At 58.4% G+C, this 21,280-nt stretch overlaps 1 protein-coding gene across 7 annotated transcripts in view; it reads right to left on the bottom strand.

Moving 5' to 3' along the window:
• ARHGEF10L (Rho guanine nucleotide exchange factor 10 like) overlaps positions 1-20,252 on the bottom strand; it is a 141,475-nt gene extending 121,223 nt beyond the window's left edge. For 6 of the 7 annotated variants that reach the window (XM_042954239.1, XM_042954240.1, XM_042954243.1 and 3 more), the window contains exon 1: positions 20,201-20,252. The gene's annotated coding sequence lies outside the window, so the exon portion shown is untranslated. The remainder of the gene's footprint in view (positions 1-20,200) is intronic. The other variant, XM_042954246.1, reaches the window with a different exon arrangement.
• Between the last annotated feature and the right edge of the window lie 1,028 nt (positions 20,253-21,280).

Raw genomic sequence — 21,280 nt, 5'->3', positions numbered from 1 at the left:
GGGGTCATTCGATGGCCTGCCCTACATCATGACCACACAGAGCAGGGCACACAAAAACCTGGCAACGGCCGGGTCACCTCTGCCAGGGGCTCCGCGTCCGGGTGGCCTGGGCCAAGGCACACAGCTGTCCGGCCACCGAGAGCCCTCCCACCTCCCAATGGATGTTTGCGCTTTGTGCCAAACCGGATGGCTTAGGCATCCAAGGAATACAGGATGTTGTGGGCTCTTTTTTCTCTCTTTTGCTTTTTTTTTTTTTCTTCTTTTAACGTGTGGGGGAGGCAGTATTGGATTTCAAAATTCCCATCCCACCTTGAATCAGGCAATTAGTTGGACCGATCCATCTAAGGCAACGGCTCCCAACTGGGGGTGGTTTTGTCCCCCCACCCCGCCGCCCCCCGCCCCCCACCCAGGGAGTTTGGGCAATGTCCGGAGACATTTTGGTTGTCACAACTTGGCGGGGGAGGGGGCTGCTACTGACATCTAGTGGGTAGAGGCCGGGACCCTGCTGAACACACCCAAGGACGGCCCAGGACGGCCCCTACGAGAGAATGACCCGGCCCAGGTGTCAACAGTGCTAAGGTGGAAGTCTCAGGGCATCTGGTCGAGTCCTCTGAGGATCTAGAACAGATACTGGCCTGTCAACGTGCCAGTCATTACTCACGGGGACACAAAGACCAGAGTTGTTGCCACCGGTCTCCATGGTAGATAATGCCAGGCTACGAGCCTAAAAGAAATCGCATTTCGCTGTGTTTACCCGCCTCTGTGGCTCTCCCACACCAGGCTGTGCTTCTCTGTGCATCCCCACCACCTGGTCCGGCCTCTGGAACACAGAAGGCGGGAGGCAGGGAGGGGGCAGACTGTGACCTCTTGGGGCACAGGCCACACCTCGTGCCTCTCTCAGCACCATTCTGGCCCCGAGCAGCCGTCTTAGGTTAAGGAATAAACAAGCAGACTGTGAGCTCTCTGAGGCCAGGGGTTATGCCCCACTCCCCCGATGTGTTCCCAAGTCTAGCCTAGCGCATGGCTCAACACTAGGACCCATCTACTCATTGGTCCCTGCTCCTTGGAGCTCACGGTCTGGCAGGAGGAGAACGGAACAGGTACCACGAATAAACACTGACAGTGTTTCTGTGGGGGAGGTCTGGGGGGCTGTAGGAGCTCCTGAAGAGGGGCCTGAACCTAGATGGGGGTGGGGGGGCCCTATCCATCAGTTGATGCCCCTTAAACAATGAGCACAAGCATAAGACACACAGCAATGGGCCAGGAGAGCAAGAGAGAGGGAGGGAAGAAGGTAGGAAGGGGGCGTCCAATGGGAGTCAAGGGCATCGCTTCTCTGTCCCCGACGACCAGGCCCAGGCACTCATTCACTCAGGACAAGCAGGACTGCGCCCAGGCACCGGGCACAGACAAGAGGCAACGGCTCCTTGGGTTGCCCCCCCGCCACCGAGGAGTGCCCACATCAGGGTCGAAACACCTCATACTTATTAATTGGTTGCTAAGCGCCCAGGCTGATTCCAGGCCCTTTACTCATATAATTACTTAATCTTCACAACAACCCTCCAAGAGAGAAACCAGTAACATCCTCGTTTACAGATAAGGAAACAGAGGCACCGAAATGGCAAGAAAACTGCTCCAGGTTCCGTGCTAGATGGGAGGGGTGGGATTCGAACCCAGACCATCTGGCAATAGGGCTGGGACAGCCAGTCACCGGCCAGCAGGGGGCCCTCCCGAGCTGCTTGGTTAGACACCCCGGTGAGCAGATGGGGCCACAAGGACCCTGGGGAGTGGGTGGCAGAGGGCTCCCGTAGGGCAGCATATCCGCAGGTCCTGGGGGACTAGCAGACCGTGCTCTGACCCAGGGCCCTTGGAGACGGTTCTAGCTGCCCTGCGCCCCCTCTCTCCGGGTGCCAGCCCCGGGTCCCCGGAGCAGCTGGATGTGAAGGCGTTAAGTCTCACTGGGCATTCTGGTCTGGAACCACCTGGGGGCTGAGGGCAGGGACATGTTCCGGTGAACAGCCGGGATTCGCCCAGACAGAGACACCCGGACGGGGACAGCCTGCGCCGACCGGTGTGGGCACGGCTACGTGCCCCCCGACCCTGCACCGTGGCTGAGGACGCCCGTGATGTCAGACCACACCTAGAAGGACCCCGAGAACTGGCGGCATCGATTGCCCTCCTAATCTGGGTCCTTAAAAGAGCGCCCACTGGTCCAAGCAGGGGTTACCCTCAGGGACCGACGGCACGAACCCACTATTGTTCCTCCATCAAGCATTCTGTATTTTCCCACCCTCCGCACTGTCAGAAGAGGGGTCTTGGAGAGGGTGAAACGCACAAGAATTCCCTCCTGAGGACCCTACTCTAAAGACTCAGCACGAGCTCTGCGATCAGGCAGCCCAGGGGCGCATGGGTGGCTCGGCCGGTTGAGCCCCCGACTCTCGGTTTCAGCTCAGGTCCTGATGTCACATTCATGAGATGCAGCCCCAAGGAGGGCTCGGCGCTGACAGCGTGAAGACTGCTTGGGGTTCTCTCTCTTTGCCCCACCCCTGCTCATGCGCGCGCTCTGTCTCTGAAAATAAACATTTAAATTAAATAAATAAATAAATAAATAAATAAAATTAATAATTTAAATTAAATAAATAAATAGAAAAGAATCAGGCAGCCCAGACTCCAAATCCCGACCCAACGTGAGCAGTCACAGCAGCTGTATGACTTGACCTCTCTACACCTCAGTTTATTCATCTGCAAACTGGGTCTAACGACACTGCTGGGACCCAGCTAAATAATACACGCGTTCATTCATTCAACCCGTATTTATAAGGCACCTCCGTGAGCCAAGTATTGTTCCAGGTGTTTGGGATACATGAGTGGACAAAAAAGGAAAAGCCCCCCCCCCCCCCCCGGGTCTCGCCCTGATGGGGCTCACAGAGCCTAGCCCTGTGCCTGGCACGGAGCGGGTATTCCATAAGCACCTGTGCCTACCCTCAGCCTGAGTCACTGTCCCACATCACACTCCCCTGTTTGGGTCCTCCCTTGCCCCACCCTGGAAGGGTCTAAAACCTGCGCTCGGTCTGCCGTCTGGAGTGGCTCAGAAAAAGGCTCCTCCCTCCCACCTAGGACACCCTCCTGTGCCAGCTGTCCCTCCCTCCCCACATCAACCACACCCCCCACTAGGATGTGCTCCCGATGCTACCGCCCCACTTGTTAGTTGAACCAACACCTCTCAGGTGCCCGCCACGTGTCGGGGGCGGGGGGGGGGGGGGAGGGGGGAGGGGAGGGTGGACCGCCCTCGGACGCCACCCGGGTTGCGTTTCCTCCTTGCAAAGGTCGGGGCACACACGGGAACGCGGCAGCCTGGGCTGACAGCCGGGCACACTGGCTCACTTCAGCAGCGGACATAGAAAATCAACGCCGTGTCTCTAGAAGCAGCCTCCCCGCCTCGAGGCTACGAAGCGTGAAATCCCAAGGCAGTCATTCACCTGAAGTCCCAGCCGGGCCGCTCTCACCACCCTGGTGTGGTTTCCATTCAAAAAAACGGAGCCCTGCGTGGTGGTTCACGTGCGACTTGAGGAGATCCCCCAAGCTTCCAGGTACAGAGACAGGCGCCCAGGCAAGTCTCCCACTCAATCCGGAGGCCTCAAGCCCCAGAGTCTGTTCACGGCTCTGCCTGAAACGTCCAGCGTCATACCTGGCATCTCACAGGCCTGAACGAATGCTGGTTGGATTGAATGAAGGAAACACGCTCAGAGAGGCAAAGCGACTTGCTCAAGATCACACAGCTGGAGAGCAGGCCAGCCAGGTCTGCGAGGCTCCGATGCCTCTATCTGGCCTCCCCTTGAACTTTCCCACATTTGGGCCTTTGGAGCCCGGCAGCTGTGGCCGGAGCTGTGCTGGGCCAGCACAAAGCCACAGCCTCTCCAGGCCTCAAGAGAGCTGAGACAGCCACATGAGACCTTATTAGGGAAAAGTAAAAGAAAGGAAAGCGAAAAGTCTCTTGGCAGAGGAAAGGCCAGTCTTGTGAATCGTGGGACACAGAATATTCTGTTTATAGCTGGCCCCGGGGCAGGCCAGGGAGGTCAGGGAGCCCCGCAGCCCCCAGGGACCTACCCCAGCCCGCTGAAAACACAGCATCAGGATTGGGTGGGCCTCGGGCTGAGGGTCAGCCCGGCTCTGTCACCAGCTCCCGCCAACGCTGGGCACGTCACTTCCCCTCCCGGGGTTCGGATTCTCCCTGACGGTGAAAACAGCCAAAGGCCACGCTAGGGCTGCCTCTGCCTACAGGGCTGGGGGCAGGGAAGGGGAGGTAGGACGTGAAAGCCAACGCGTCCCTCTCTCCCCAGCCGAGCTCAGCCCCACATCCCGCCCATCCCGTGGCGGAGCTGATGCCCCGTTCTGCCCTGTCGCCAGCTGCCCACAGAACCACCCATGCTGTTCCGGCTGCTGGCGTCGTGGGGGAGGTAGCCTCCACTCACCCTGCAGACCTGCTGGTCACTGCCAGCCTTAGACGACTAGCACATGAGGACCTTACTGAGCACCTACTATGTGCCAGGGGCTCTGCAAATACCATATCGCTTCATCCTCACGATGGCCCGAGGAAGCAGGAGCTGGAATTCCCATCTTCCCGAGGGAGCCACTGACGGAGGCCCTGCCCGAGATCACACAGCTAATCAGACACAGGATCCTGATCCAGGTCCTGAAGTCTCCAATCTGTGTCCTCACTCTTACTGGTGTGACAACTCCAGGAGGGCAGAAACGGTGGCTGGGCCCTGGCTGTCCCCGCAGTGCCTCGTGCATCGTCTTCAAGAGAAGGCTTATTTGGTTGGTAGTGAGGTTACGACTCCCAAGCCCCAGCCCAGGCCCCAGGAGAGCTTCGCATGCCGCGAGCGGAGAGAGCGCCCTGTGCTCCTACCACGGCCCTCGGCTGTCCTGGGCTTGGTCCTGCCTGCCGGGGACCCCAAACAGCCTGTCCCCACTTTGCAAAGGGGGAGTCTGAGGCCTGGGTTCAGAGAAGCCAGAGAGCAAACCTACGGGACACCAGCATCCTAGCGTGCGTGGTCCTAACGGCAGCAAGGAGGGGAAAACCGGGGGCTGGGGGGAAGCACAGGCTTTGCAGACAGACCCCTCCCCAGCTCCCACACCAGGCCCACCCCATTGGCTGTGTAAAGTAGCCTCAGTTTCCCCCTCACTATAAACCAGACATGGCAGCCCCTGACCACTGGACGGTAATGGCAATTGAATGCAGCTACCTCGCTTAGGGCAGGTGCCTTTTCTTCCCCCAGGGGTGCCCACTTATCCCGGCCATCAGCTGGGGCGGGGGACTCAGACCCCGGTAGCTCCCCAGGCAGCCAGCCCAAACGGGTTCACATTCAGATCTAGATTTACCTGCTTGAGACCCAGATCTTCCGGGGCCCCAGCATGACCGACCGAGTCGCTGGGCCCTGGGAATTCAAATCCAGCAAGAACGGGAGGTGGGAGAGCAGGGGTGCTGAGCCCCTGACAGGGATCAGAAACCCTGGTCTCCAGGGTGCCTGGGGGGGGCCCGGTCGATTAAGCATCCGACTTCGGCTCGCAAAGTTCGAGGTTAGTCGGTTCAAGCCCCGCATCTGGCTCTCTGCTGTCAGCATGGAGCCTACTTGGAATCCTCTGTCTCCCTCTCTCTCTGCCTCTCCCCTGCTCATGCACTCCCCCCGCCCTCTCTCTCTCTCAAAAAGAAATAAAACATTAAAAAGAAAAAAAGAAAAGAAACCAGCCTGGTCTCTCCAGGGCACCCAGATCTAGCCTGGCTGGGGGAAGACAGTCCCTGCCCCCAGCACCCCTGCGGACCACGTCCAACCCGCTGCCCCGTGTCACCCTCCTCTTAACACCCAGAGCCCCAGTCATGGAATGATCCATTTCCACAGGATCCCAGAAACCACGGAGGGCATACCAAGAGGAAGGCCACGGCCGAGAGGTGGCACAACAGAGCCAAGACTGACCCCCCAGAGCCTGTGGGCTGGGGAGGCCACTTGTCCACACCACCCTCATCAGGTGGAGCCTTCTCTTCTATCTGCCTAGACCCAGGATTTCTGACCACAGCAATAGGCCCCACGCAGGAAACGGGCCATCGGACTCCAGGCTCCTGCCAAACCCCACGGGGCATCAATCCCTAGTTCACAGATGAGAAAAATCGGAGCTCAGAGCCTGAGTCAACTTGGCCATGATCTCTGCAGGTAGTCGGGAGGTAGAGGTGGGATGCGAACCAGATCTTCTGGCTCCTAGAAGAATCCATACGCAGCCACCCAAGCCACCCAGCACAACTGTCTGCAAAGCTCCACCTTTCAGCTAACATTCATTAGTGTGCCAGGCACTGTCCTGAGCGCTTGACATGGGACAATTCTCTGAATCGGCCCAAGGACCAGGTTGGGAAACAACTGAACCGCAGGGATACACAGGACACACAGAGAATAAGAGGCAGCAGTGGGGATCAAAACCAAAAGCCAAGGCTCCTAGCTGCCATCACATCTACTTACGTCCCCACCCCCCCCCAACATTTTGCTGTCTTCTCACCACTACCCCCAACAGAAGCAGAGCCCTTGACCTACGGCAGAGACCCCGCTGTTGGAAAGCAGTAATGGGCTCGCCAAGATTTCAGGAGCACCACGGCTCTGACTTGCACGAGGAGACAGCTGAAGGCTGAGGCCAAGGAAGGGTGGGAGCTGGGGAGGCCCCTCCATACCCCCTCCCCACTCTCCCCTGCCCAGCAGAGGGAGCCCGTGTGAGGGTGTCACTCCCCTGCCTGCACTCTGTCCAGAGCCCCAGAGCCACAAGCTCCTCAGCGCCCCGCATTCACCAAAGACCAATGTTTGCTGAGCACCTACTATGGACCCAGCCTCACGGGGAAACAAACAGGGAAAACAAAAGACAACCTGAACTCCAGGAGCAGAGGCTCCCCCCAGCTGCCCCAGCCACAGTGACCTGCCTTCCCAAGGGTAAGACCCTTCCTTGGCCCGGAAGCCATGCCCCACCTCATCTGCCTGGGACACTCTCACCTTCATTTTGAGCCTTAACACAAACCGACTTCAGGGAAATCTTCCATGGCGCCCACTGGGAGAGCTGGACACCTAACGCTGGGCTAGAATCATCTGCTTTGTTTTCTGACTCCCCCACCAGACTGTGAGTTCCTTGAGGGCAGAAACAATGCTTTTTTCATTTGTGTCCCTCCAGTACCCAGCATAGCAATCAGCATATGGTAAGAGATTCAAGAGATGTTGGATGGATGGGTGGGTGGGTGGGCGGGTAAGTGAATGAGTGAATGGATGGGTGGATGAGTGGGTAGATGGGCGGGTTAATGGGTAGATGGGTGAATGGGTGAGTTAATGAGTGGACAGTGGATGATGGATGGATGGGTGGATTATGGATAAATGGGTGGGTGGATGGGTTGTGGATGGTGGATGAATGGGTGGGTGGATGGGTGGGTGAATGATAATAAATGGGTGAGTGGATGGATGGGTGAGTGGGTGGATGGGTAGATAGATGGATAGATGGGTGAGTGGATGCATGGGTGGACAAATGATGGATAAACGGGTTGGTGGATGGATGGATGGATGGATGGATGGATGGGTAGATGGAAGGATGGATGGGCAGATGGGTAAATAAATAAAATGAGTAAGTGATGAGCAAACGACAGGAGTCCATAGGTAGTGACCAGAGGCCACTGGGCTTAGGGCTTCTACTTCAATCTGGAATTTACTGGAGTTCAGCTACCCAGGGTCCCAGCTTTGCCCCAGGTATTTAGTCCAACCCAACCATTTTCTAGACACATGTTTCCCTATCCTGGCCGAGCACTCCTACGTCATCGCAGTCTCGCTCCTTCACCAGGCTGCAGCATAAGTAACATAACGTCCAAGACTGTGTCTGGCTTAACAATCACGTCCTCGATGCCCTCCTTTGGGCCAGGCCACTGCAAGCCTTGACAGATATTTGTTGAATGAATGACAAACAAATGAACAAAAGACCTAGGGAGCCTTCTAAACATAGAGATCTCTGGGTCTCAGCTGAGATCTAACTTGTGTAGAATCTCCAAGGGTGAGACTCAAGAATTCGTATTTTGTTCAAAGGCTTCCTGGCAACTCCAGTAAGCAGCCAGGCTTGGGGAACACTAGCGGATGGGGAAGAGAGGTCACCGGCGACTGAAGGCTGTGACCACGGATGAGGGCATCTCTGAACAGAGCCAGAGGCACCACCAATCCCAGCAGGTCATTCTCTGAAGCATGTTTTCATTCAAAGAGAGTCTAACAGCCTTTTTCAAAGTGTGGCCCTTGAGCTACTGACTTCAGAACCACTTGCGAGAGGAGGCTTTTTTTTTTTTTATTTTTTAAGTAGGCTTCACATCCAGCGAGGAGCCCAACACGGGGCTCAGACTCACAACCGTGAGATCAAGACCTGAGCCGAGATCTAGAGTCAGACACTTAACTGACAGCCGCCCAGGTGTCCTGGGTGAGGAGGCTTTTTCAAAAAGGTCGATTCTAAGGTCCAACCCCAATCCACAAACTTAAGAGACTCTTGGGGTGAGGCCCAAGAATCTGCATTCTTAGTCTGGGCGAGCCTACAATACACAGATGTACGAGAATTCCTGGCTCGTGGGGTCCCCGGGGCACTGAGACCGCCTGATGTGCACCTGCGCACACACCTCGCCTCCGGGGAGGGTGACAACTTCAGTGACACCAAGAAACCCCACAAACGACAGGAAGAGGTCAGAGGTACCGAATGTGCCCATTCCTCAGAACGTCAGCCTTGAAAGGAACCAACAGATCACCGAGCCAGGCCTCTCATCTTACAGATGACGAAACTGAGGCCCAGAGAGGGCTGCGACTTGCCCCAGGTCAGACAAGAGTGAGGGCCAGAGCCAGGATAGAAGGCAGGTGGCGGGGTCCCAGGCTCGCTCCATGGTCCCAGGCTGCCCTGGCCGGCGGAGGAGGCTCTGCTCCTCCCTGACATCCGCTCTCAGGTGAGCCAGGCATCCTGGGAAGCACCTTCAGCCGAGCACTGGCGGCCAGCCCTGGGCATCTCGGCCCGTCTCGCTGCCCCAGGAAGACATGCCAGCTTCTTGAGTTTACACGTTTAAAACGGTCCCGAGTAGGGGCACCTGGGTAGTTCAGTCGGTTCAGCGTCGGACTCTCGATTTCGGCTCAGGTCATGATCCCCCAGTTCGCGAGTTTGAGCCCTGTGTCGGGCTTCGCGCTGACAGTGTGGAGCCTGCTTGGGGATTCTCTCTCCCCACCTCTCCCTCTCCGCCCCTCTGCCGCTCGCTCACTCGTGCACTCTCTCTAAATAAATGAACTTTAAAAAAAAAAAAAACAGTCCTGAGGAACCACCACCATCAGGGTTTCTCAGTCTGCATATTCAAGGGAACACTGATATTGTCTGGAAATATGCTAATAGGGACTCACGGAAGAAAAGAGGTGTTCAGTGGCCCAAAACTACGGAAGAACCAGAGTAGGACTCTCCCCCCTGGACGTCAACAATACTCAACATGTTAAAGGCACTGAAAAGTCCTGCGATTTCAGAATCTGCTTAAATCATGGTACACACGAAGCAAGTTGTCAGTGATGAGGAGGAACGTGCCTTGCCCAAAGTCACAGGGCCCGGAGATGGGGGCAGTGGGACTTGAGCAAGACAGCCAGCCAGCCCCGAGTCCTTTCCAGCGACCATTCGCTGAGCATTCAGCGACATGATCCCCTTTGCTGATTACTATAGTGTCTGTGTTTATTCCAATGGGAAGGAGAGGGGGTGGGCAGGACCTGGCAGGAAGTCACGCCCACGAAAAGCAGCCAGGAGTTGAGGCTGGTGATCCAGCTTCCCGAATCTCCTTCTGTTCCGGGGTCTGCCCTCACTGGCTGTGCAACCTGAGGCAAGTCACAGCCCGTCTCCAGACTAAGACGTCTCCGTGCACAAAGTCAGGAGCCCGAACTACGTGATCCCAGAAGGGCCTTCCAGTTCTAAACGAGTCTCTGACTCCATCATCCCCCCTTCGCTCCTGTTTCCCATTCCTCTCCCTGGTCCCAAGTCCCCTTCTCTGTAAACAGCCAAGACCACTCTCCGGCAGAGCTGCCAGGCAGGGCTGAGCTCTGCCCAGTGGTGGACGCAGCCCTGTCTTTGCTCTCCCTGCCGCTGTCGTTTCGCTGGGCTTCCTGGTGACTCACAGAAGTTTCCCCACGGGCCCCTCATGGCCGTTTCTCAAGCGTGGATGGACGCTTGGGGTGGATTTTCCCACCTGGGGCCCCGAAGAGATGGTTTTGTAGAGAGCTCCGTGGGAGGGGACGTGGCGGAGGAAGCGTCTCGCACACAGGGAACTGTCACTGGACCCTCGGGAAAGTTCGCCAGTCTCTGCACCTCACTCCGCACGTGCACAGCACAGCCAACGACGCCCGCCTCTCTGCTGGGCGCACGGTGGCGCACAACCCACGCTCTATCATCGGCTGCTCTCCGTCGGGCTCTCACGGTTGTTTCTTCACTTTAGTCTCCCCTGGCTCCCCAGGCGACGGAGGCCGGGAAGCAGGGAAAGTGGCAAATGTCTGACTCACGGATTCCTAGGAACCTGGATCCTAGATTCGTGGGTTACCAGGACTGGTAGAGACTCCAGGGTCTCAACCTGCCCATTTTGCAGAAGAGGACATCAAGGCTCCGAGCAGAGTCGGGGACGGGATGAGCTGGACTAGATCGGGAGCCCCAAAGCGGGGTGGACAGAACGCTGGGGTCCCCACAAGATTCCATCAGGTGATGTGCCAGGGAAGGGCCCGGCTGAACAGTCTGACAGGGACCGGAGGGGTTGCAAAGGAGGGCTCCAGAGTCAGGCGGATCAGGGGTCCAGTTCTGCCATTCACCAGCTGTGTGGTTTGGGGCAAACTGCTTACCCTCTCTGTTCCTCAGCTGCTCCGCCTAGAACATGGAGATAATCGCTACGTACGCCTCGCAAAACTGCCACCAAGAACAGAAAGATGAATACGTCGTGCCTGGCGCCCTCTGGGCCCTCAGCAAACACTGGTTATTTTTTCCGTCCTTTGCAATCACATTTCATACCATCCCTGCTTCACGGATGAGGTCACCAAGACTCCAGGGAGGGAAGACACCTACCCGCCCAGAGTGTTAGGGCCCACAAGGGGCAGGGCTCTGCTCCCCATCTCTCCCGACCCTCCCCCCCACCCGAGGATGAGGCCTCTACCCCGCGCATGTGAAATACAGAGGCCCTCCCCAGCAGGGACGCCCTCCCTCGCCGGCCACGCGTGACCTAGCCTAGCCCCAGAGGGTTTTCCACTCACTCACTGGGGAGGAAGCCAGTGCCCAGGAAACTGCTAATACAGCCCGTGGGGCTCTGGCTCCGCAACTCCCAGTTCCCGGCAAGAGCCCAGCTCCTCCCTCCCACAGGCACCGCCCATTCTCTGCAAGAGAGCCCCGGGTGAGGGGTGAGGGGATATTGCAAAAGGGCAACATCCAGAGGGACGCTAGGGGATGACAACATTCAACTAAAGCCTCCAGTGGGCCCCTCCCAGGGGTTACTCACCACCGGCTTCTACCCTTGAGGCTCTGATTGTTTCCCTCAAGGCACCAGTCCCCCAGCCTGGATGCCCGGTTATGCTGGGTGACCGCAGGCAAGTTGCTCAAACTCTCTGAGCCTCGGGAACCTTTTTAGGAAAGGGAGATGAGCTGAGTTTGGGAAGCACTAAAGAAGCAGCAGGGTCGGGGCACCCGGCTGGCTCAGTCGGCCGCGCGTGTGACACTCGATCTTGGGGTCGTGAGTTCGAGCCCCACGTAGGGCGAAGTTACTTAAAAACAAAATCTTTGGGAAAAGAAAAAAAGGCAGCAGCAGGGTTCACAGAATGATCTAGGAATCAGAGAGCCTGTAATCTCTTCCAAAGGTCTCCCTGGTGTCTCCTGTCCCTTCCAACGCAGTCTCCACCCAGAACAAAACGTTCTGGTCATGTCCCTCCCTCGCCCCAAACCCTTGAATGGCTCCCTCCAGTGCTCAAGATAAAGGGCGAGCGCCTAGTGAGACGTACAGAGCAACTTAGGGGCATCGGCCAGAGCTCCCTCCCTGGCGGGACAGGCCCTACTATGTGCTCATCCCCAGCCTTGGCACACACCCGGAAGCCTTTTCCCCTCCCTGAACCGCCTCTTGGCTGCTTGGCTCAGACTCTGCCCTGGGAAACCCCTGGGAGCCCCCACGCCTGGGTTGGGCGCTCTCCCCTCATTCCATCGGCTACCTGTCCGCCTTCCCCACCAGAAAGAGGGTGAACCATACTTCATCCCACAAGCCCAGTGCCCGGCTCCCGGCAGGTGCTCCATAAACGTGGGACAGGAAGTCAGAAACGCCAAGGACAGACCAGTGAAAACACATTCGCTGATCCGCTTTGGCGGCCTCCTCCGCGGAACGGGAATGTTGTAGGGGGAGCCGCGGGTGGCCTGGGTGTGGACCCGGGCTTGCTGGCAGGCGTCTCTCTCTCTCTCCTTCTGTGACAGGAGGGCAACGCGGGAACCTGTGTCGCCCTCGCTGGGGGACTCAATGAGCTCCTCCTCCCGGGTCCCCTCTTCCCTCCAACCGAGACGCCTTTCCCGGCCCCCCCTCACCTACCCAGCATCTCAAAAGCCAGCCACACGTGCTGGCGTCTCGTCTGCCAATGCCACTTGGGACCCCAGCCCCATCACTGCCCCAAAGCTGCTCTTACAGAAGGTCCCAGCTGCCTTCGTGTTGCCAAAGCCAGCGGCCCCTTTCTGTGCCATCTCACGTGGACTGTCGGTGGCCTGCGGCCCCGTTGACCACGAGCTCTTTTCCGAAACGGTCCCCTGCGCCGGCTTCCCAGCCGCCCCACTCTCCCTTCTCCTCCCAGCTACCCTTCTCAGCCCCTCTCCTGGCTCCCCGCCATCCACAAGGTCCCACCTGCCCCCGACGACGCGCTAATGGCACCCCAGTCCGAACCTCAGCCCGGGGGCTCCCCACTAGGACTTCTGAGCAGCCTCTTCACAGAAACGTGACCTGGACCGGACTCTTGATTCTCGAAAATCCGTGCTTCCCGCCCTCCCTGCACCACCTTGCTTCATGACACCGCCCACATACTCATAAGAAGATTCCAGGACATGTCGGATTCCTCTTCTTTCCCTCACCCGCTGTGAACCATCCACCAGCGATTCCAGCCGGTGTCTCTCTGACAGATAACCTGAATCCAGCTGTCCAACTGTACTGCCACAATTCAAATGCGTACCCTCAGTCGGTTAAGCGTCCGACTTCGGCTCAGGTCACCATCTCCCGGTCCGTGAGTTCGAGTCCCGCGTGGGGCTCTGTGCTGACAGCTCAGAGCCTGGAGCCTGCTTCAGATTCTGGGTCTCCCTCTCTCTCTGCCCCTCCCCCCATTCATGCTCTGTCTCTGTCTCAAAAATAAACTTTAAAAAAAAAAAAACCAATTCAAATGCGTTCCACCCGCACCCTTTTTCCGGGCCCAGCCCGCCCCGGCCGGTGCGTCCGGTCCTCCCCACCGCCACCCTCGTGTGGCCAGAGCATCCTGCCCAAAGCGGAGCCTACAAGGCTCCCGTGGGATGCGGTGGGTCAGAGAGCTGGAACGCAGGCCCCGTGGGCCACCGGCAGGCGAGGCCTCACCTTCCGGGTCTTTGTGACTGTCCCTCGGCCCACAGCGCCTACTCAAGTACCGCCAGGTAACAGGCACTCAGTAAATCATCTTTGAATAAATTCTCTGGGGGAAGGTAAATTTCCTAACAGAGCTATTGACAGCTGGAATCCTGGGGTTGTATTTCACTAACGAAGGTATGTATGTGAAATGAACTGAACAAACTTCCAAGGGCTTCCAGCTGCATCTAGATTAACCGTCCTCACTGCCCTCCTCGATCTGTTTTGTTGTCCACAGCCACTTCCTGTACTGCCCTCTTCCCCTTGCCCACTGCAGGCTCTAGACTGTCTGCTGCTTAAACAGGCCAAGATCATTCTGGCCTCAGGGCCTTTGCATTTGCTATAGCCCTGCCTAGAATACTTTACCCTCAGTTTGTTTTTTTTTTTTGGGGGGGGGGCAGAGTGTGGCGCTCTTTCTTGTCATTTAGGTCTCCGTTTAAATGTCTCTCTTCAGAGAGGCCCCCCCTGGACCACCTCCAGCTAACAAACTCTGCACCACCCCCCCCGGGACATACACCGCCCCCCCAACTACCAACCTGACCCCCCACTCACCCCCATCACATCAGATCTGGTTGTTCCTTTCACAGGACTTATCACATGACACGTAGTTACTTCATTCATTTGTTTGATTTGTTTGGGATTCGTCTCTTCCCCATCACGAAAGGCCCTCAAGGGCAAAGCTACTGCCCGGTCACGAGCGTGACAAGCCACCAGCACGGCTAAGCTCCTCAGGGACCGGGCGCTGTCCCCAGCAGCCCGCCTGCACTTTCCCACACCCGGGGACACAGCTGCCAGGTTATCCCCATTTTACAGATGAGGAAGTTGAAATAAAAAGGGACCCAGTGAGTCGCCCAACGTCTGGCACAGAAAGAGGGGCGGCAGGAGCAGCAAATCTGTCTACTCCCCCCCACACACACACCCCTGCCGCGCCCAACACTGGCCTGACCCTTCAGAAACAGGGGCCCGCCGAACGAGCAAACCAGTCGCCGGATGAATGCCCCATGTGCCCCACGATGTGGAGAGAGGCCGTCTTCGGGTGATGGAATAAAGGGTGATTTTCATTTCCTTCCCTCTGTGTCTTCCAAGTTTTCTTCAATGGTCATGCAATATGGGCATAATTTAAAGTAAAATAAACCCGTGCTTTAAGAGAAACTCAAAGGTTCTGGGCCATGTCTGGGCTCAGGACTATTTTTCTTCAATATCCAGAGACTTTTACTCTTCCATTTCGTTCAGACCATTGTTTTTCTAGGGAAATTGAATAAAAAGGCCGCATTTTTAAAGCTCCTTCCAAGTCTGCCCACTTCAAACAATGAAGACAGGGAAGGAATGGGAGCTGGTTCCCGCCTTGTGTGCTAATGGCCGGAGTTCAGGGACGCATACCAATCAGGCAGCCGCTGGAAGGGGGGTTCTGCCCAGAGGCCAGGCTCTCCAGGAGAAGGAGGGGGCCAGACCCAGAAATGTCGCCTCGCCTAGGGTCCCACACACAGTCACCGGTAGGGGCCAACCCCCCCACCCGCCCTGCCCTGGACTGGGGGTGCACCTGCAAACAAGTGGGGGGAGGGGTCTAGGTCAAGACCACCCTCTCGACAGAAAGGGCGGCGGGGAGATAAATCCCCTGGCGGCGGGAGCTCAGCACCAGGCTCTAACGAAGAGGGGGGCACAACCCACGCTTCCGGCCAAGTGGTCCCTGGGCCTCCACATCACTGGGAGCAAAAGGGACAGCACGACACAAGCTACCTCGCGGGAGGGCCGGGGACCGAACGAGCTCCGGTGAGCCACATCCTGCCACTCCATAGATACGAGAGCTATCGGTACCAGCTCTCTCCATAAACATAAGCCATTATCATTAGCCCCTTCCGGAGACCAGGCCCAGGGGGCCCATCGGGGCATGTGGTTCTGTTCTCAGCCTTGACCCCAAGCCACAAAGTGAGGAACCCAGCTACGTGGGTTAAAAAAACACACAAGTAACTTCAAACAAAGACTAGTAGAGTGTGTTGAGATTGCCGACCCGTGGTGAGTTCTCTCCCTCCCGTCCTCAAAGGGAAGCAGAAAACAGAAGAGGGGAGGAAATCGACTGGAGAAGGATCTCAGGGCCTCCCGGGCTCGAATCCTGCCGCTTACAGACACTGCGTCCTTGGGAAAGCCGCACCACCTCTCTAAGACTCCGTTTCCTCATCTGTAAGGTGGGATGGTCGTAGCTACCTGCAGGGTCAGTATGGGAATTGAACAAACATGCATGAAAAGTGTCGGGCAGGTTTCGACGTAAAGTAAACACGGCTTGTCTTTAAGCACAGAAGCTCTCAACCGGCTGCCTATCTGAAGGGTAGGTATAGCAGAGGCAACCAAAAATACTGGGTCACTTAAATATCAGTTACTTTTATCTTTGGCTTTTCTGGTATTAGTGAGGGGTGGGGAGAGCCCCGCAGGCTCACCTTCTCCATTCTGTTTTGTTTGGCCTGATATTAAAATGAAAATCTTTCTTTTCCTTTTAATTTTTTTTTTTTAACGTTTATTTATTTTTGAGACAGAGAGAGACAGAGCATGAACGGGGGAGGGTCAGAGAGAGGGAGACACAGATTCTGAAACAGGCTCCAGGCTCCCAGCTGTCAGCACGGAGTCTGACGTGGGGCTCGAACTCACGGACCGCGAGATCATGACCTGGGCCGAAGTCGGACGCTCAACCGACAGAGCCACCCAGGTGCCCCTGAAAATCTTTCTAAAGACTCCACTGGCCACACAGATAACCGGGCTGGAGCAGCAGCAGGGTGAGGGGACGACAAGAAGGTGCCAGAAACCTTAAAGCTCTGCAGGGGAGGGGGTGACCCACAGAGCACAGTGCCCCTGTCATCTGAGCTGGTTCCCAGATGACGCAGAGCCTTCCGCCTTCAGACCTCGGCACTTGCCGCGCTCTGCCACAAGCCCTGCAGACTTCTGGCTCACCTGACACCTGATCCCCCAACAGCCCGCGCCTCTGAGCCTTTGCAGCTGCTATTCCTTCTATCGGACCCTTTTCCTCTCCCCACCCCATTCTGCTGCACTCCCCTGCAGGTTAAGTGTGAGCGTGTCCATTTCCCGCCCGGGGCTCTCAGATTATCCGGGGGCCACATGCTGCCTGTCCACTCAATAGTCTGACTCTGTCTCTCACGCTGTCCCCGAACCCCTAGGGATGGGTCACGCCCGCCGCTGTCTAAGCCAGACCCAGAGAGCTCTAGCCACCCGTGTCCTGGATGTCACATCTTCACCAGCCCCGAGCTGTCTGACTTGTCCACAGTCCTCAGGCCCCACCGCCACTTTGCCTCCCAAATGCCTGGGCCACCGTGAGTGGGTTATTCAATCAACGGCAAAGCGGGCCCTCGATTAATTGCACCTCCTCATCCCATTTCCCCCTCCCTCAACCCACTGGGATAGAACAACTCCTTTCTGGACCGGAGAGCTCGTGTGAGGGCGACTTGTGACCCCTAACGCGGCAGTGGGCCCAGCCCGGCGCCTGCCCCTCTCACTTTGAATCCATGAGGACTCTAAGCCAGCCCTAGGGAAGTGTCACACGAGAGTGCAAGCCTCAGGGAGGGGCAGAGCCCGAGGTGTTCACTGCCAGATCCCCGTGGTGTGCTGGTAAATGTCTTGGGGCGGGGGGACCTCTGATTCACAGTACGCTGATTTCTCCCTGTGGCCAATTTCAAGCTAGGGTGACATCGCCGAACAGAGACTTGGGAAGGGCAGTGCCGGAGCACACCCGTGTGCTGGGGAGCAGGACCCCAAAGGAAGGTGGCTTTGAGGCCGTGCAGCAAGGCCAAGAAGCTGAGCTGGGGCCCAGGAGGCACAGCGGGATGGAAAGAGAACACGGGCCCACCCCGCTCCCCCGTTTATAACTCTGATTCTTGTTTCTGGACTTCAGACCCCTTGAGGGTAAGGACAGTGGCTCCTTCACCACTGTCAAGCCAGGTGACAAGAATTCAAAGGCACCAACGACAAGCTCACAGAAGAAAGCAAGGACTGGGCCGTCAAGGAGACTGAGGCTTGAGTCCTTCACTGACTGTGACCTTAGGCAGTCGCTTAAATACTACGCTTCACCTGTTCATCTGTAAAATGGGCGTGAACCCGTCCTCCCTGCCTAATTATCAGGGCTGTCTAGAAACAAAGTGATAGTGGATGCGAAAGAACAATACACTATTATCACAATTATATGCAATATGCATATATATTTATATACGAGACACTTATATTATACATTTATGTAACCTCACCTACTTTATTTTTTCAAAGTTGGTCCAAGAAGATTGTATTCTTTCCACTCTGCTCTTTTCCACGGTTTAAGAGATCACATTGGCAAAGAACTAGCCCAACATCTATCTGGCACTTACCAGATACAAATATGTTAATTAATCTATAGTTTATCTAATTAACAATAGGCGTCCCCCTTACACTAACCTGGTACCCGGGCCCTGAGGAGTTCGCTGGCTTTCCCTCCTCCCCAGACTCCTCCAAAGTGAAAACTTGAAACAGCAGAACTTCCGAACCATTAGTTACCGGACCCACTCAAGTGACAACTATTTATAGACTACCTACGGTGTGTCAGGCACCGTTCTAGGCTGGCTGATCAAGGACGGACACGGTCCCTGCTCTCAAAGGCTTGCCGTCCTCGGGGGGAGTAGAAACAAGCCGTCCCCACCAGAATGAGGGCCCTAAGAGCATCAGGAACCAGAATTCTCTCTTTTATTTTTAAAGCAGGCTCCACGCCCAACACAGGGCTTGAACTCATGACCCGGAGATCATGCCCCACCCCATGAATGAGAATTCTTCAGCCAACCTGGCTGACCAAAGAAGAGACTCCTGAACGAGGAATAAAGAAGTGAAGGATGGGGGCCAACTTAGCAGACAGAGAGAGAGAAGAGCGAGTGGAAGGCTCTCTGGCAGAAAAGGAGGGGGACAGGGGATGTCAGGAAGGTAAGCGTGGTGGGGCAGAGAGAGCAGCAAACAGGGGCACAAAGCGGGGCCCTCACAAGCCACGAGGAGGGCTCTGAGCTTCACCCTGAGACCTTGACGAAGGAGGAGAGCCCCCAACCCCCAGTGACAGGGAGCCCCGAGATCTCCAGACTGTGCCCTCCTTTCTAGACCACGTGCCTGAGGCCTGGACACTGTAGGGAGGCCGCGCCGGACGGATGGACGGACGGAGGCTGCACCTGATGGCCATTCGGGCAGGGCCGCAGGGAAAGGGCTGAATATTTTAATGAGGGAGCACAGCCTGTCTTCTCCGCCCCCCCCCCCCCCGCCCCCAGCATCTGCGGGGGAACAGATGGGGCTCCAGGCAGGCAGGGCATGTCTTTCCCCGGCTGAATCCCTCGGGAAGGCCAAGGACTTTGAGGTGATGTCTCAGCTCCAGAGCCAGTGGAGGAGTACAGCCCACCCCCCACCCCCTCCCTGCTGTGGCTGGAGACAGGGTCGTCAGGCTACTGAAGCTAAAAGAAGATTCCTGACCCCCGCCCCAGGACCACTCCCCCCGTCCCCCAGGCACCCTAGTAGAGAGAGGAAGAACTGACCCCATACTCTCCCACATCAGGCCTGGGCTCCCCCTAGGAGACCACCCCTGGCTAGCCTTCACCCTCAGCAGGGCGCACCCCGGCCACACTCCCCGGCCTCCAGGAGCGTCCAGGCCTGAGCAGGTTCCCCCCGCCCCGGCCATGGCCTTCCGGCCGACCAGGGCATCCTCTCCTCCCACACACACGCCCTCCTCTGGGCAGGGGTCCAGGGTGGGAGAGGCCAGCCTGCAACCGAGGTGACAGGAGCATTCCCTGACTCCCCGCCACCCCAGAACCCCCCAAGGGCAGCACAGGGAGAAGTGGAACCCAGCGGCAGCAGGAGCTGAAGGCCCTGGGAATCCCCTGGAAAATGAGGCACAGGCTCTCTCTCCCTCTCTCTCTCCCTCTCTCTCTCTCTCTCTCTCTCTCACTGATGCACAAAGAGCAGTCAGGAGTCATGCAGAGGGACGGGACACCCAAGGGACACAGAGGCTGGGAAGGTTGGGGGGGGGGGGTAGGGAGTACACACAGTCACACGCCGTACACACACACACACACACACACACACACACTCAAATGACACAAGGAGAGACCCACACACGGAGACAAGACCCAGGCTCCGGGGCCTCTCACACACCCAGGGACACGGCCGCGCCACGCAGGCTCCGGGACAAACGGACAGAGAAGACGCCGCTCCTGGAGCGGGGGACACCCACTCCCACCAGGGCCACGGGGAAGGCCCAGGCTCCGGGCTCGCACACCCCGAGGCACAGCGGGACGCACTCGCAGCCACGCCCGGGACCCCGGAGCCGCCGGGGCCCCCAGAGACCCCCGCCGGCCAGCGGGGACGCGCGGACGGGCCCGGCCATCGCGGGCGGCGGGGACCGAACCCCCTCCCCGCCCCCCCACTCGGCCCCGCGGCGACGCCCGCTCGGGGCCACACGGCCTGCCCGCCTCGCGCAGTGCGCGGCCCGCGACCCCCGCCCGGTCCCCCGTCCGCCCGACCACCCCCGCCCCCGCGGGCCGCACTCACCGGCTCCGGCCGCCCGGCCGCGCCTTTGTTGTCCGCGCCGCTCACAAAGCGCCGGCGGCCGCTCCGCGCGTCAGCTGCCCCGGGGGCCGCGGGCGCCCAGGGCCGGGCGGCCCCAGCCCCGCGCCCCAGCCGCCGCCGCCGCCGCCGCCGCCGCCGCCGCCGCCGCCGCCGCCGCCGCGCGCGCCTCCCGCGAGGTCGCGGCCCGGCCGGGAGTGCGCCCGCCGCCTCCGAGCGGCCTGGTCCCGCCGCCGCGCACGGCGCGACGCGGCGCCGCCCCCGCCCGCCCGGTCCCCGCTCGCCGCGGCTGAAGTCACCGCTTAACCCCTGGCGGCCGGGCCCGGCGCGGGGCGGCCCCGCCCGCCCGGGCCGCCCGCGGCGCAGGTGGGGAAACCGAGGCCCGCGGGGGGCGGGGCCTCGCCGCGCGCCCCTTCCGCCCGCGGCGGCCGCTCCCGCCTCGCCGGGTCCCGCCCGAGGCCGCCCCTCGCCGTCCCGCTTCCCCGGCGTCTCCCTCCGAAAGGTCGCGCGCGCACGCTGGCCGCTGGCTTCTCCTCTCTCGCTTCCAGGAGTTTTCCAGGGCTTCCCTGGGGAGGGGGGGGGTGGGGGGGGTGAGGTCCCCGCCCAGTCCCAGCCGGCGCCCCTCGGTGGCCTGGCCCCCCGGGCTCCGGTGACCCCAGCAGCTTGGGGCGGGGATGGGGGGCGGGGGAGGGGGAAATTTGAGACCATCCCCCCCCCCCACCCCCCGAACGGGCGACGAGCCGCCCGCCCTGGAGCCCCACCTTCCTGACGAGACCACTGAGGCTCAGACCCGCAACCCGCCAAAGCTCGCCGAGCAAGGAAGTGGCCGAACGGAGATCCCAGCCCTCCCCTCCCTTCCAGCCCCCCAGGCTGCCAAACACTAGTTGCTCCCTCCCAGAATCCCAGAGAGGGCCTCCGGATGTGATGCAATTAATTATAGTTATCAGGTCATTAATTAAGATTATCCCTGTTGTCATTAAACAGTGCCCTGCAACCTCTCTATTTGCAACGAAACTCACACTCCGGCTTATCAGCAATTACTCCTGGGTTGATAATAATGAGTTC

Source organism: Panthera leo, chromosome C1 (genome assembly GCF_018350215.1).
Source record: "Panthera leo isolate Ple1 chromosome C1, P.leo_Ple1_pat1.1, whole genome shotgun sequence".
Taxonomy (NCBI): domain Eukaryota; kingdom Metazoa; phylum Chordata; class Mammalia; order Carnivora; family Felidae; genus Panthera; species Panthera leo.
Note: the sequence above shows the minus strand (reverse complement) of the source record. Positions and strands in the feature narration are given on the sequence as shown.